The following is a 15,852-nucleotide window of genomic DNA, read 5'->3' on the forward strand; positions in this document are numbered from 1 at the left end:
TTTTAAGGAAATAGATTATGTAACATGTTAGTAACATAATAATAACATGTTACTATTACATGTTACCATTGCAAGTATCTCGCATGGTATCTACAACATTCTAGGGAGGTAGTAAGTATTTATTAGGTGAATACAACAGTCACATGTATTTTTCATAGTCGACACATTCTGTTTCTCAGTGAGTGTTCACAGGTATCATTTTCCTCCATGTTTACTCAATTCTGGTAAATTGAGTCTAGCAGCAGAACTTCAATACACATGGAAGAATCAGTTTCAGAAGCTATATGTCAATCTTAGTAATCCTTGTTTCAGAGGATTCAATGCCACCTATAGCTCCTTTATGAATTTATGCCCATTCTTGCCAGAAAATAAGTGATACCTGTGCTATACTGAACAGATCTCTGCCATGGTCTTCTAATGAAAACAATATGGGAGGAATTTACACAGCAATTAGGCTGAGTAGTTAAACAGTACATTGTGCTTCAGATAAATCAGTCCTTTCTTTTGTGCTTTGGTTTGTTATCTTAATATAATATAGGTAGAGTAAAGCACAGAAATATACCAACTAATGTCTTTCTTTCCTGTTGGCCTCATTCCTGGATAAGGAAATCTAGATGATAAAGAGCCCAGGATGAGCCACAATCCAGAATCTTTCAGGGATGGATTAATAGTTTTACTCCTATAGTAGAAATCTAGTTGTTTGGGAACAGCTACCTTGATAAGTATACTCAAAATATTTCTGAAGCTCAGTGGGTAAAGGGCCACAATTATTAAGATCTCGCTTACTGAGGGAAGCAGGGAGTGGCTACAAGTAAACCACCCCTTTGCCTTTCCTGGACACTTATTCCTACCACCCAACCAAGAGGGAGAGGTAGATGGAATTATATGAATTCACAGAGTTGATATTAATGCTCAGAATCATCCAATTAGTAATTGCATGGCTAGGAGAAAAATTTATGAGTACAAGTAGTAATAAGTTTTGGGATATAAGAAATAAGGAAATGGACAAAGAAGACTTCTGTCTTCTGTTAACAATAAATATAATTGCCTGATAAAGAAAATCATATCTGATGAGATTTTTCATTAGGAAGATATGAGTGAGGGGAAAGCCTTCTCATCAATATTAGAAAAACTTCCATATTTCTTTTTAATAAAAAAAAACACACATTCTCTTGTGAGACTAGCATATCAGTGTCCAAAATATTAAGCAAATGAGTACTTCTCACCATTATTCTGGAGACACTAAATCTAGACTATTTAGGGACTTGATATTCAGATTGGTGAATAGGCTAATAGAATGACTTGATTTCACCCCTAACAAGCTAGAAAGTGCATACTTAAAATTGTACAAAATGGAGAGGAGGAATGCCTTGGTGGCTTAGTCAGTTAAGCGTCTGCCTTTGGCTCAGGTCATGATTGTAGGGTCCTGGGGTTGAGTCTGCATCTGGCTCCTTGCTCAGTGGGGAGCCTACATCTTCCTCTCCCTCTGCTCCCCGTGCTTGTGCACTCTCTCTCTCTCTGACAAATAAATAAATAAAATCTTTAAGAAAAATAAACAAAGAAGATGAAAAGGAGATAAGATACTCAATGATCACCAAAGATAATTTCTTTTTCTCTGCTTAATACTCTGTTTTACTATTCAGACATCTTACAGCCCAGAAAGTATTTCTTATATGAAACTATAAAGTCCCTAATTTAATTTCTTTGTGGATGGAAGTCCAGGAAGGCAGATAAATTTGATTTTCATAATTCTCTTTCTGAATGAAGATAAGAACCAGACTCCAAAAGGATGGGATTCCAAAGGCTAGCATAGTTTTAAGCCCCCTGAAAGTGAGCTGTGGGATGAAACCAGGCTTCAGTTCCAAAAGGGAATTTGAGAAAGTATAAGGCAGAAAGCAAAGAGACTACCAGAGGAGGGTAGGACCATGGAGAGAGGGGAGACTGTGGATCAATGGAAGCTCACGAACCACATACCTCTTTGATATGGAGCTTCTAATAGGAAGACTAATTTTGGACAAATCAGTGTTGAGAAAAACATTAGCAGTGCAAACAATGACCAGACTCAAAACCTGCTTGAATTTGAGCTTGCAGAAAAAGTAGCTCTGTGCTTCATGGTATGGAGAGCTGAGGAAGGCAGGCTGACAGTATTTCAACAAATATGTATTTCCTGCAAATATTTATTGAGCATTCACAATGTGTCAAATACTGATGTTACAGCACTGAACAAAACAGAGGAGGTGTTTTCCTCCAGAAGTTTACATTTCTGTGGGGATGACAAACATTAAGCAAAATGGAAAGCAGGCATCAGAATTACAGGTTGGGATAGGCACTTTGAAGGTAACTAACCAGGTGATGAGAAACTGCTTAAAGGATTTTAAGGCAATCTAAGTGGTCTGGGAAGGTGATGATAGGAAATGAGTAAAATAAAGGAAGTTCTACATTGATCAAGGACACTGTCCTCAGCACTGTATTTATAGAAGCATGAATCTACAACACCAGCATTTTGTCCACTGAAGTACAACACTGTGTGTTCCCCATTTCAGCTAGACAGTAAGACATCAGAAAATTTGGCAGACAAGATGTTTATAAAATTGTTAGTGCGATGAAAATACAAAGAATTTTTTTCATCAGACTACTAAATACTTCAATAATATAACAAAAATAGTTTTGTTAGTATCAACATATGCTGAACTGAACTAACATTTTGTTTATTTTCTTTATTTTTGCTTTTGCAATTATACACCATCACACATAGGATTTTCTCCCCTGGAGGAGCATATACTAGAATTGTTTGTTTTCATTGAACATAAGAAAATAATGATAATACCTTCTATTCTGTGTTTCATTTTTTAAGCAAAACTCAAATTATCACCCTTCAAAATCCTAATAGAAACAGTTTGTTTTGGACTGAGTGACAAGTAAACGTAATTGAAAAAATATTTTGTAGCTTGAGATTTTTATTTTAATCAATTTCATAGCCTCTAGTGAAAGCTATCCTCCCAACTTAGAGCAGCAGTAGCTACTTGGTTTCCTAGGGCTGCTCAAAAAAAAATTGACCAGGGTGTGTAAGTCTGCAAATATGAACCGGTGTTGTCATGCCTAGAACAAAGCATTCTTTACAAGATACTATACTTAGTGCCTTTATTCCCCCATTATTCTAACTATTCCCAAGTGCTTTTGCAACAACCACTAGGTATTCAACACTCCCTCTAGTAATTTTCCTTGTCATGTAGCAAAACTTAGATAACTCTTCCTTTTCTTCCAGCCATCTATGAAAATGATTGAGTTATGAAAGATATCACTGAATCATTGAATAGTCTCATGACCCAAATCTCAGTTTATTTTTTTTTTAATTTCTAGTTATTTTCTGCTAATTTTTAAAAGGATTCCCTTTTTTCTAGCTAGTTGGATCAGGATAACGTGAACTTGTAGTACTCATTCAGAAATAGCTTTTCCTATGAAGATTTACATTTTAGGGTTTAAAAAAAACATGATAACTTGATTCAAAGAAATACATGTGAGATATTGGCATTTATGGCAGGCTGGAATACCATTAAAATCATGTCTTTAGATAATCACAAAAATTGCTACACTAAGGACTGGCCTTCAGCTTTTGTAAAGTATGATAGGATATTACTGGAGTTACAGAAAAAAAAAAACTCATTCTTTGCTTTGAATAAGCAGTAGGGGGGAAAAGGCAGTGAAAAATGCAACACAGGGAAACCAACTGATATTTTTCTGAAAAATTTCCTAGAAAGGAAAATGAGATCCTTCCTTGAATGAATGTTGACAGAACTATAGAGAAAAAAGAGAGAAGAAAAAATTATATATCTAAGTATGTACTTGCAAACAAGGAATATCCTGTCTAAGTAACTTAAGCAGAAATGTAATTTATTGGATCAACATAAAAGATCCCAGAGTTGATTGAGCAGCTGGAGAACATGTCACAGACGACAGGCAGGAGCTAAGAGAAAGGAAGGCAAAACCAAGATTATGCCGACTTGTACTTGCTGCCAGTAGTCTCTAAGAATAATTTTTCACAAACCCAATGTCTTTCCACAACTACTCCCAAAATTCAAAGAATTTTGGTAGGAACCTTAAATTGGGTGGGTCTAGTCAGGCCCCAGATGATCTGTCTGGAAATTGGGGAGAGAGATATCTGTATCCCTTTGAGCTTTTATGATGGGAAGTGTGGTATGGATCTCTTCTTTTTTGACTTTTCCATAATATAGGAAGGCTATTTGTATTCTGAGCAACCTTAAACAACCACCATCTAGCTCGTTATATACCTTTGGTTTCTTCATCCAGTTTATAAAGAAACACATAGTAAAGTACTCTTACATATCGTAATGCAAACAGATCTCTAATCTTTTATATGTTTTATATGCACAATAAATGCACTTACCCTCTCCCCCCAGTGACATGTCCAAAATCTCAACAATTATTGCAGTTAACTTGGGGTATCATTTGTTTCTTTGACATTATAAATCTGCCTGCATATTACGCAAACTATGGACAAAATTGTAGTTTACCCATAGAACCTACATAAAATCGCAGAGGGTAGAAGAAGAAAGAAAATGAAAGTCAGTTAAGATATGCAATATATGCATGACCTTCTTGTTCTCTTTCAGTCTCTATCAAAACTTGTTTTCAAGTTTTGAAAACAAATTTATTATTTAATAATAAATTATTATTTATTAAATATAAAACAAAAACAAAATTATTATAATATTATGCAATATATGCATAACCTTCTTGTTCTCTTTCAGTCTCTATCAAAACTTGTTTGTGCTATGCCATCATTGGTCCTCTTAACTGTCACAGATTCACACAATGCTATTGACCCACACTGAATCAACGCATTACCCTTTATAAAATTTATGATTCATAATAACACGAAACTTAATGGTGGCATTCTTTATAATAATGTGGTGGCATTCTTTATAATAATGGATCTATCATAAATAGTATAAATCTAATCACTGTACAAACTAGTATGAATGAAATAGTTTCATGAGGAGAAATTTTTAATACTCCCACATGGCATCATATAAATGACAAGCCATTTTAATACTGGTCTTTAATGAATGAAGTGGTTGGAAGCATATAGGTGAGAAACTAAGAGTGGAAGATAAAATAGAGTGAAAAAAAAACCCCGTTTCATAAAAATCATTTAGTGACTTAGAGGACTTTGCTTAAGAATAGATTAAAGCAGTTTAGAAGAGATCACTAAACTTTAAAAAAATATATTTTTTAATATAATAACTAGCTTTCTTATACTCTTAATCAATACGGTTTCTTGGATTTACACCAACCAAAAATAAAAGGACATAGCCCTACTCTTTCAGTTTACAGACACACCCCCACTTACCCCCTCTCTATCTAATCTGAGTTAAAAGTGCTTTTTTCCTCTTTTGTTCTAAGTTGATGTGGGTAGTTGAATATGGTCGCTACCAAAAAACAGAGTCTGAATATCTTTTTAATGTACATTTCATAACACATTTTAGAAGGACTGGACAGAAATTGCAAGCAATACCCTTCTCACATTTGTTTTCTATTATTAATGTCAGAAGTCATCCATCCATTCCATCCATAGCCATCTATCCATCCACTATCTATCCACCGTTATCTATTTGAGAGAGTGACTATTTTCACTCTCTTCTTATTCTCATCTTTTCCTATCTAAATATGTCAAGGTTGGTAAATGTTTAGTAGGAGAGTGATTTATAAAAATACAACCAAACCACAGTCTTGTCTCAAATGGTAAGGCTGGCCAGCATATGCAACTAATTCTCATGGAGGCATTCTGGAAAACCAATGACAAGATTGGGACTCTGGGCTAGCCCCAGGGCAGTCAGCAGCGGTAGACTGCTACACACAGCCTCATGTGTAAAGTTTCTGAACTGACACAAAGCTTAATGGAAATGAACCTTGACGATGTGGCCAATCGAGTGTAAGTGACATCCTGCTTGGCATGCCATCATGATTTTTTCTTTCCACTCTTGAAGGTATAATGCTTCCTGTGGGAAACCCTGACTTAAAATGCCATTGTGTGTTTAGACAGGAGATTTACCAACCCTGAAGAGGATATAAGTGGAATAAGAACTCTAGGAACAGGTTCTTCCTTATCCTCACACTCCATTTCTCTTGCCAACTCAATGAAAAGTGAGAGTAACTACAGCAGCTTCAATTGACACTATGCTGAAATAATAGCATATCTTAAAAATTAAAATATAAGAGCTATGTTAAAAATGAAAGTAGGCACCAGTCATTTCACATTTGTTGGTTATTTTAATAGTGAATTGCTTATTGTTCTCATTCCTCTGTGGAAGAATCAATCAAAAATAAGACACACTGTACCTGTTCTCCAAGATCTGTTACTTAGGTAGAAAGATAAGAAATTTAAGAAAATAACCACAATAGTTAGCTAACTAATGTATTGAAGTCATATAGATAGAAAAGGAGAGCTCTAAAAAGAAATAGTCCTTACAGAGATACAAACAACTAAATAAACTAAGTTGGAAATCTTTTTGCTTCCAGTAAAAATGTTTCTATTCCAAGTTTGGAATCTGGAAGGTGACCACTATTACCTGGCCTTTTGTATTGGGGTTATTTTTTATATAGTAGAATTGAGTTTACTAAACCTTCTGCTACTGCCTATTTTTTAAATTAAAAAAAATAAAATCTTACACAAATTTTTTGGAGACAGAGAGAGAATGAGAGTGAGAAAGCACGAATGAGGGTCGGGGGACAGAGGGTGAGGGAGAGAGACAATCTCAAGTAGGCTTCATGCCCGGCACAGAGCCCAAGGTGGGACTCCATCTCACAACCCTGAGATTACCACGTGATCTAAAACCAAGAGTCAGAAGTCAGACACCTAACTGACTGAGCCACCCCAGATCCCCTTGCCACTTACTGCCTATTTTCAAATGAAATCTCCACTATGAGGTTCTCAGGCTCAAATGAGAAAGATAATCTATGAAATGGAACAAATCAAAGCTTAAGAGGTTATATTCAGGCTATTGGTAGAGTAAAAGCAGATGAAGTTTGCAGGGAATGCTGCTTGACTGTAATTCAAATAAAAAAGTACTTTTCTTAAAAGAGTGCTGTACCAGGCACTTTTCAACAGTAAGACAGACTGATTGATGTGCTGTTTGTTGGGAGATACATATAAGTTAACTAGTCATTAAAATACAGTGTAATAGATGTTATGGTAGGCAAAATATAGGGCATTGAAAGAGTTTATAATACAGGTAACAAAGTCACACTTGGAATCAGGGGAATGCATCAAGAATGGCTTACAAGAAGGTACAACTATATCCTAAACGACAAGTAGGAAATGCCCGAGTTTTGTTGCCTTGATTGGTGTTGAGCTAGCAATTACTACTTAGTATAAGTCAAACTCCATGCCAAACACAGTTAATCCATGAAACAACATTATAGAGTGGGTGCTATTATTATCTATATCGATGAAAGTAAATGCAGAGTAAAAACATGCTCTCCGACATGGAGTTAGTGACCAGTGATCCTTGGTTCCAGACCTGTCTCAGACCCCGATGCTGTGCTTCTCAACCACATCATTCTAGTACTAGATAAAATTTGGAAATGCAAATGAAGCAGAGGCAGAGGCCAGGAAGAGTGTCCTAGGCAGAGGAATGATGAGAGTGAAGTGTTTTGCTTTTTGTTTTTCGTTTTTTTTTTTTTAAGATTAATTAATTTATTTTAAAGAGACAGAGTGCATGGGGAGGGCGGGGTGGAGATGGGCAGGGGGAGAGGGAGAAGGAGAGGGGAAGGAGACTCCCAGCTGAGTTTGGAGTCCAACATGGAGCTCGATCTCTCCACCCTGAGATGATGACCTGAGTCAAAACCAAGACTTAAAGGACTGAGCCACCCAGGTGCTCCTGATGAGGGTAAAGTTTTAGATGTGAGACAATGTATCTGAAAGAAGCATTAGAGTAGGAGATGAAAGTAGCAAGAAGAGAAACTAAAGAGGTATATAGGAGCTAGTTTATAGAGTGTTGTGCAAAGTATATTAATATTTTATCTTATGAGCAATGCATCCCTTAAAGTTCTGGGAGAAGGGACATGACAAATTTAGAAATAATTTTCTAGGTTACAGTTTGGAGAATGGACTGTGGGTGGAGTGGGATGTTATTACTCTGAATATAGGTGGACCTGGATTGTGGGACAGGAATGTTAAAAAAATAAAAGTGTGTGATCTCCAGAGTTATTTAAATAGCACACTCAGAAGAAATGATGATATGTTGTATGTGGTAGGGAAAAAATAAAAGGAAAGGAATGGCTTACTGTCTTGAGAACTGCATGTAAAATGAAGTTCGGTAAAACAGGAAGTGCAGGAGGGTGAGCTCGTCCCAGCATCATTATTGACCCACACCTGCTGTCCTGCTATGATTCATCTAAGGTGATGCATCCAAACTTAGGTAACTAGTATTTGAGCCATCAGAGTCCTAGCAATTGAAATGGATGAAATTAGTCTTCACATTATACTTCGGTGACTAGCATAGTTCTCCTCTGAAAAGAAAATTACGTGTCTTTGTTTGTAAGTATTTGTGCACATGTGTGTGTGTATTAAAAAGGTCTATTTTTCAATTTTCCTAAGCATTGAGGTGTAGGGAGAGATGTGCCTTGAGAGTGTGGCTTTTCAGGGAGTGCTCCCTGCCCTGGGTGACATAAATTATCTGCAAAGTGAGCTGGCCATTCTCCTGAGGGACAGTCTTGGGAGCTTTGAAGTGGTTGAATGACCCTTCAGCTACATTTTTAGAAGTGAGTAACTTAATCCTTGAGCAGTGAAACTGATTCGAGAATTTTATACCCTGTCACACCAGTAAGAACAGTGCCTTTTTTTTTTTTCTTTAAATAGCAGTAGTTGATTGACCTCAAATCACTCTTACTCATGCAATCAGTCGCTAAACCATGTAGGAATGAGACTAGCTGTGTCTTTGATGTGTATTTGTTTCATGAACTTAGTCACATTATATTTATATGTAAATTCAGTGTTTCTGTGAGTCCTCAGAGGTAAAGTCAGCAATGTGTTTTAAAATTCTATTTTCTTTTTTTTTTTTTTAAGATTTTATTTATTTATTTGACAGACAGAGATCACAAGTAGTCAGAGAAGCAGGCAGAGAGAGAGGGGGAAGCAGGCTCCCCGCTGAGCAGAGAGCCCGATGAGGGGCTCGATCCCAGGACCCTGAGATCATGACCTGAGCCAAAGGCAGCTTAACTCACTGAGCCACCCAGGCACCCCAAAATTCTGTGTTTTCTTTTCAATAGTTAATTTAAGAAATGTGGGCTAACCAACTTTGGACTCATCTAGAACAGCTACCTCATTCATATTCAAGTATGGAGTCATTTGTTTGGGCCAATGAGGAAAGAATGGAGGCAAACTGCAAATATAAATGCCGTTTACTCATGTAAGGACCAAACAGCAATATGCCATCAGGTACAAAGGAAAGTTCCAGAATAATTTAAACAGAGAAGAGTGTGGGTCAATCAACTTTCCTCATGGCACATGGTACTGTTGATAGTATTAGTAATGTAAGATAACCATGAGAAAATACATGGTTTTCATTACAGTCATAGGAAGCATATTCACAAAGCTGGCATTGACTTAATTTTAGTTAAATGCACCCATCATATTAAATCATATTGTTAAATGAGACTTTATTTCTGCAGCAGTTTTGGTAATAATTTGTATCTATTTTAGAGTTAATTTGGGGGGATGTTGTCACAAGAAGTTTATACCTACTTCTACATTTGCAATGATTTAATAAACAGTGCAACAGTAGTAATTTAAATAATGCTGGTGGTTCTCAAAACTTTCTAAATTACAAGTGCTCTTTAAGTTAGTGAGATGCTGCTTCATAAAGCTAACTAAGCTTTTCCCATAGTATGAAGACATTTGGAGATACTTATCTAAGCATTCTTATGTTACCCAAGACTATAACTGGAGCTCTTAAGTTGTTCCCAGAGTAAACCCTAACAATGAAAGAGTCATCTTTCATAACTTATAACCCAGCTTAGAGTTACTATATTGGTATTTATAACATAAGCAATAGATACTTGAAAAAATTTCTTTTTTTTTTTAATTTCTTTTCAGCGTAACAGTATTCATTGTTTTTGCACCACACCCAGTGCTCCATGCAATACGTGCCCTCCCTGATACCCACCACCTTGTTCCCCCAACCTCTCACCCCCTGCCCCTTCAAGACCCTCAGGTTGTTTTTCAGAGTCCATAGTCTCTCATGGTTCACCTCCCCTTCCAATTTCCCTCAACTCCCTTCTCCTCTCCATCTCCCCATGTCCTCCATGTTATTTGTTATGCTCCACAAATAAGTGAAACAATATGATAATTGACTCTCTCTGCTTGACTTATTTCACTCAGCATAATCTCTTCCAGTCCTGTCCATGTTGCTACAAAAGTTGGGTATTCATCCTTTCAGATAGAGGCATAATACTCCATAGTGTATATGGACCACATCTTCCTTATCCATTCATCCATTGAAGGGCATCTTGGTTCTAAAATGGTGTATCTTAGGAAAACATTTTAATCAATAGGGGGTGGGGGAGGTAACAGTGTAGTGGTTAACAGCAAAATACTTGGAATTAAGACTTAGGTTTGAATCCTTGCCTTGACACTTGATAGCTATAGAGCTTCAGTAATGTAGATAATTTATGAGTTATATGCTTTCTTCAAAGGGCAGTTGTCAGAGAGAAGCTGACTCACAAGAGTTCTTAACTATCTGGCAATTGATTTACTCAGTCAAGAGGTGATCCTGGGCAGCAATATTTGTACTATGTGGTTCCATTCCTGCCTTGGTCACAGTTGATTGGACCAGAATGATTTGTCCAGAATTATGTCCATGACTCAAACTGGGTCAATTCCTTCTGAAAAGTTGGATTTGAGACTGAGATAATGGATTATTATCAGCTTTTTGCTTAACTGAGATAATGTATACTTTGGGCTATAGAAATTCCACCTTATACCAAATGTACCATAAAAAAAAAAAAAGGAGAAAGCTGGTCTTTATGTAGAAAAAAGTAAAACATGTATACAGAAAAAAGAAAGAGGAGACTAAGAGAACACGCATTCTCTCTACCTATTGTATATTCATCTAGTGTTTTTAGTTTCCAAACGAACACTGATTAAGTTTCTCTTAAGTACCAAGCACAAGGTAAGCTCTGCCCTATGCAAGTTCCTATATTGAAGTGCAATGTCATGTTTTATGTCTTTCCTTGTCTCTTAGGAGTTTTAGATCAAATAGATCAATATAGTGCACCTACTGTGTGTATCATCAATGTGAATTTCTGTTACTTTTCTCTAGATAGTGTTTTCTGACACTGTCTAATTATGATTTCTTAGAATTTATAACTTTTCTTTTGCTTTTTAATATTTGGAAATTCTATGTCATTTTTATTATGATTTGTCTCATTATTTGCATGTGTCCCCAACTGATTTATTATGCACTGGGCAGATATCATGACTCATCTGTTTTACTTCTCAGGCTCATACCATAGTGCTTTGCACAGAATGGACTTCTCATCCACATTTATTGATTGATCTCTTTGGGGATGTAAATGAAGACCAAATTGGAATGTCTTGCAGAGTTTTCCAGGCTGAATAACTTCTCTTAATAAGTTTTGCTTACCTTTCCAAATATGTTTCCTCTTTATTTAATTCACCACTCAGCCTCCAAAAACCTTTTTCTCTGAGTTTATTACACAGAAAGTTTTACATATTTAAACCAAGGTTGTAACTACACCTATAGGGTGCAGAGGGATGTGGGTTCATATATGTGGGTTCATATTCATTTCTTCCTGACTTCAAACTTCCTGGTCCTATATATAAGAGCTTGAGAGTAAGGGTGTCTGTCTAGCTCAGTTGGTTAAGTGTGTGCTTTTGGTTCAGGTCATGATTCCAGGGTTCTGGGATTGAGCCCTGCATCAGTCTCTGCATCAGGCTTCTTGCCCAGGAGGGGAGTCTGCTTCTCCTTTTCTCTCTGCCCCTGCTTTTGTTCTCTCTCTTGTTCACTTTCTCTCTTAAATAAATAAATAAAATCTTTTAAAAAAAGGAACTGAGTATATATGATCTGGGCAGATATCTTGTACTGAATATATGATACAACACTTGGAGTAACTAGTCCACAAATTCTCTGTTAACATGTTTCAAATATCTCTATCTCTATCTATCTATCTATACATATATATATGTGTGTGTGTGTATGTATATATATATATATATATGTATAGGATGTACCAACTAGTACATTCACATAGGATGTATCAACTAGTAATGATACAATTTAATAGAAAATGTACTCGTTTAGAAGAGAGGAGATTTGAATCATCAGCTTTGCTGCTAACTAACTGTGTGACTTAATGCAAGTCCTTCAGCTTCTCTGAGCCTTGTTTTCCTTACATGTAGAGCATGAACTGGACTAGCTGACCTCTAGTTTTGTTTTAGCTCCAAATTCTGGTAACTTTACTTTGAGCTCTGGCAATCTGCAAGGTGATATTATGGTATGTTACCTAATTATGAGGGATGATGTTGTAGGAATCATTCCTTATTTATTACCAAGTCCAATTACAATATAAATAAGTTAAGACCATGATATGTAAGAGCTTATCCACAAACCATATTCAGATTAATTTAGTTTAATTGCTTACTGAATGACAAACGTAGCTTGAGCCAGCAGTAGGGATTTCAGTGTTCTGCGATGTCAAATACCAACCCCAGGAAACCAAATTTGTTCATTTTTATAATTACTTTTTGGGTGTTAAATGATTCCATTAAATGAAGTGCCACAGATTAAGTATTGAAATGAACTGACCTGAACAACACACGGAACATGCCTGAGGCATCAAACAGGTTTCTACTTTATTTTTATTCTTTTTTATTTGGGAGAATGATGTGAATGAAGAATCTTTACTGATTTTTGAATACTAAATAAATTAGTCATGGCTGGAATGCCACTTCAATCACTTTCCAGCGAGCAGGCTCTGTCCTCTAAGTTCACCTATTCATGACTTCACTCAGAATTAGAATGAGCTGGGAAAAAGTGGTTCCAACTGCCCAGGAATTCTGGACTGCCTGGTCGTTAGATGGGGTTGTGCCCTGTGAACAATGGGGCGTACCCAAGAGGGTGCACCCACATTCATCCACCTTTATAAAGCACATGGGAAGGATGAAAGAAAGAAAAGGAAATAAGGAAAACACTAATGTACTTTGAGCGTTACTCTAAGTTAGTAATTATATTAGTTGCTCTTTTATTTATTATTACATTTAAAGCATTATAAAATCCTTGGAGAGGGAGTCTTTTTCATCAGGGAAGAGGTGATTTAGGAACCTGGACTAAATTAAGTGATGACCATGGTACAGCTAGATTATGGAACTGTTGGAGATTTACTGAGTTCATGGTTCTGGGCTGAACAAATGATAAAAGGATATAATCATTTTCTGACTTGTTTCTGAGTGGATATAAGGCTTTAGTAGGGAAGAGGAGAATCCCTTCTCCCAGTTTGCCACCAGAAACATCATTTTTAACTCAAATATCTTTGAACAGGGTCGTCTAATTCCTAAGCTCAGCAGCCTTTTACTGCCCAAACACTCCTGCAATTGTCCTGTGGGTTCGCAGGATTTCTAGGCATCCAAGACAGACTCCCACTCTCATTCCTCCACCGCCAGGCCGACAAGAATGAAGAAAAAGAAAAGTACAGATTATATTATGGGTCTCTGATACATTTAGGATAATCCAAGGAAGAATTTAATGCATCGCAAAAGAGGCCCATGCATTGCCACGAGTTCTGAATATTAAATAAATTACTGCCCACTTCTAATGGTTTCAGTTTTCCTTTGCAAGACCCTGAGGATAGTGTCACCTTACTTTGTTACCATCCGGAATCATTGGCTTGCATTGTTTATTACCCCTCTTGAGCTCTGTGGTTTTGAGAAGCCACTGAACTTCTGTGAAGTCCTGCTTCTTCCTCTGAGATGCCTGGTTAGCAGCCCCAGCCTCCTCATTGGGGAAGTGGGATGATCCCTACTCTGAGATGCACCAACACAGGGACTGACGTAGAGCTACCATGTATTAACCGCTTCTTATTGTGAGAGTGCCTTGGGTGAGGAGGGCAGACCAGGTCCCAGCATGCATCTCACAGGGCATGGGGTGGGGGTGGCGGGTGGCAGGCTCTGTGGGATCATGATCATCAATGGAGTGGACGGGGCAGTGAAAGAAGAGGAGCATTGCTTTGGGGTCACACAGCCTTCTTGACAGTTTTCTCCAGATTTATCTCTGGAAGAGAAATAAAACCTAGAGTTTCAACTATGTGGTCCAAATGGAGATTATAAAGGATTTTAAGACATTAGAGATACTGACTTCAGGATACTCAGATTCAGGATTGAGGTGGCCCTGGAGGAGACCCTTGGAAGGAAAGAACGCTGAGTTAGACTCAGACAGTCCCCACCTGCCATCTGTATAGTAAGCATGATGGAGCTGCACTCTTGACAAAGGACCCCAAGTGGGAGCTTTGATGCAGCAGCAAATATTTGAGCAGATGCAATGTGCAGATGTAAATATTTAATCGTCAGTTTAAATTTCTACAGCTTCCTTAGTTTTTTGAAACAGTGTATTACAAACCAGTATTACAACAATCATTACATTTCATTTACAGAGTGCTTATTGAAACAGTGGACACCTTTCATTTAAAAAAAAGGGGGGAGTGCTTAAGAAAAAAAAAATATATATATTAAATTTCTTGACCAGTCTAAGGGCCAGGGGGTCACAGGTTCATGTAAAGACAAAGGCTGCGAGGAAAATCAGGAGAGCTTTGACACCTCTCATTTTGACAATATTTGAAAAGGAAGAGCTGTAAGAAGAGAGGCAGGTATGGCAACAACCTCTTCTCTAATTTCTTCAGGTCTTTTCCTTCCTGTCCTCTGTGTTTTAAAAGCTCCAGGCAGTTAAAGGAATCCTTAGGCACTGATATAGATATCTGGCAGAGAATGCAAATGAGAACTTGCTATATATTTTTTCATGATGTTTAATTCCCCAAACTAAAATCATTGAAATAGTTTAATAAGTGCATGTAAGCTCATGGTTTTGCCTTTTTGCATTTTGATTCAATTAAATGTTTATTTCTTCAACCAAACATATTCATTATAAAAGTACCCCAGAAGAGTCATTTGATGGAATTAAGTCTTTTGGCACAAATTTTTCTTATTTTTCTCAATAGAGAGAAGCTAAAATTTGACAAATAAGTGCGCTGGCTAGCCCTGCTGGAAATATGTTTTCCCTAAAGACAAACCTTAGCTTGTGTGATATTCTAAGAGTTCTTAGCTAAATATATGTTCTGTAAGTATCAATTTGTCAAAACACAACCTAGTTATTTTACCAGCTTCTCCCAGTGTAAGACCATGACTGAAAGAAGTGAGAAGAATGGGAAACAAAAGCAATGACCTGGATCGGTTCTGGTAAGACCTCTGCGGGTGGGTCTGTGGCCCAAGGTCGTAACACTTTCAGGAGAATGGTTCATACCTAAGATTGGTAGCATGGCATCTTGTTTCATTCAACCTGGCAACACTTGCTAATATACACATAGGCACCTGTCTGTGTGAAGTCAAATGAACAAGTGTTTTAAGTGCATACTTGTGAATGTAATTAGGCTGGGAAAACAAAGAAATTAAAATAGAATCCAGGTTTTCAAGGGGCTGAAAGGCTAGCGGAGAACACTAGACGGTAATACTCTAAATTGTGTGACACATTTTTATATGGTTTGAGAATGCAAAAAAAAAAAAATTCTAGTTTATTGTAATAAATAAAAGAGATTATTTGGGGC

Source organism: Enhydra lutris, unplaced genomic scaffold, assembly GCF_002288905.1.
Source record: "Enhydra lutris kenyoni isolate GAN:26980312 unplaced genomic scaffold, ASM228890v2 scaffoldscaffold28, whole genome shotgun sequence".
Lineage (NCBI taxonomy): Eukaryota > Metazoa > Chordata > Mammalia > Carnivora > Mustelidae > Enhydra > Enhydra lutris.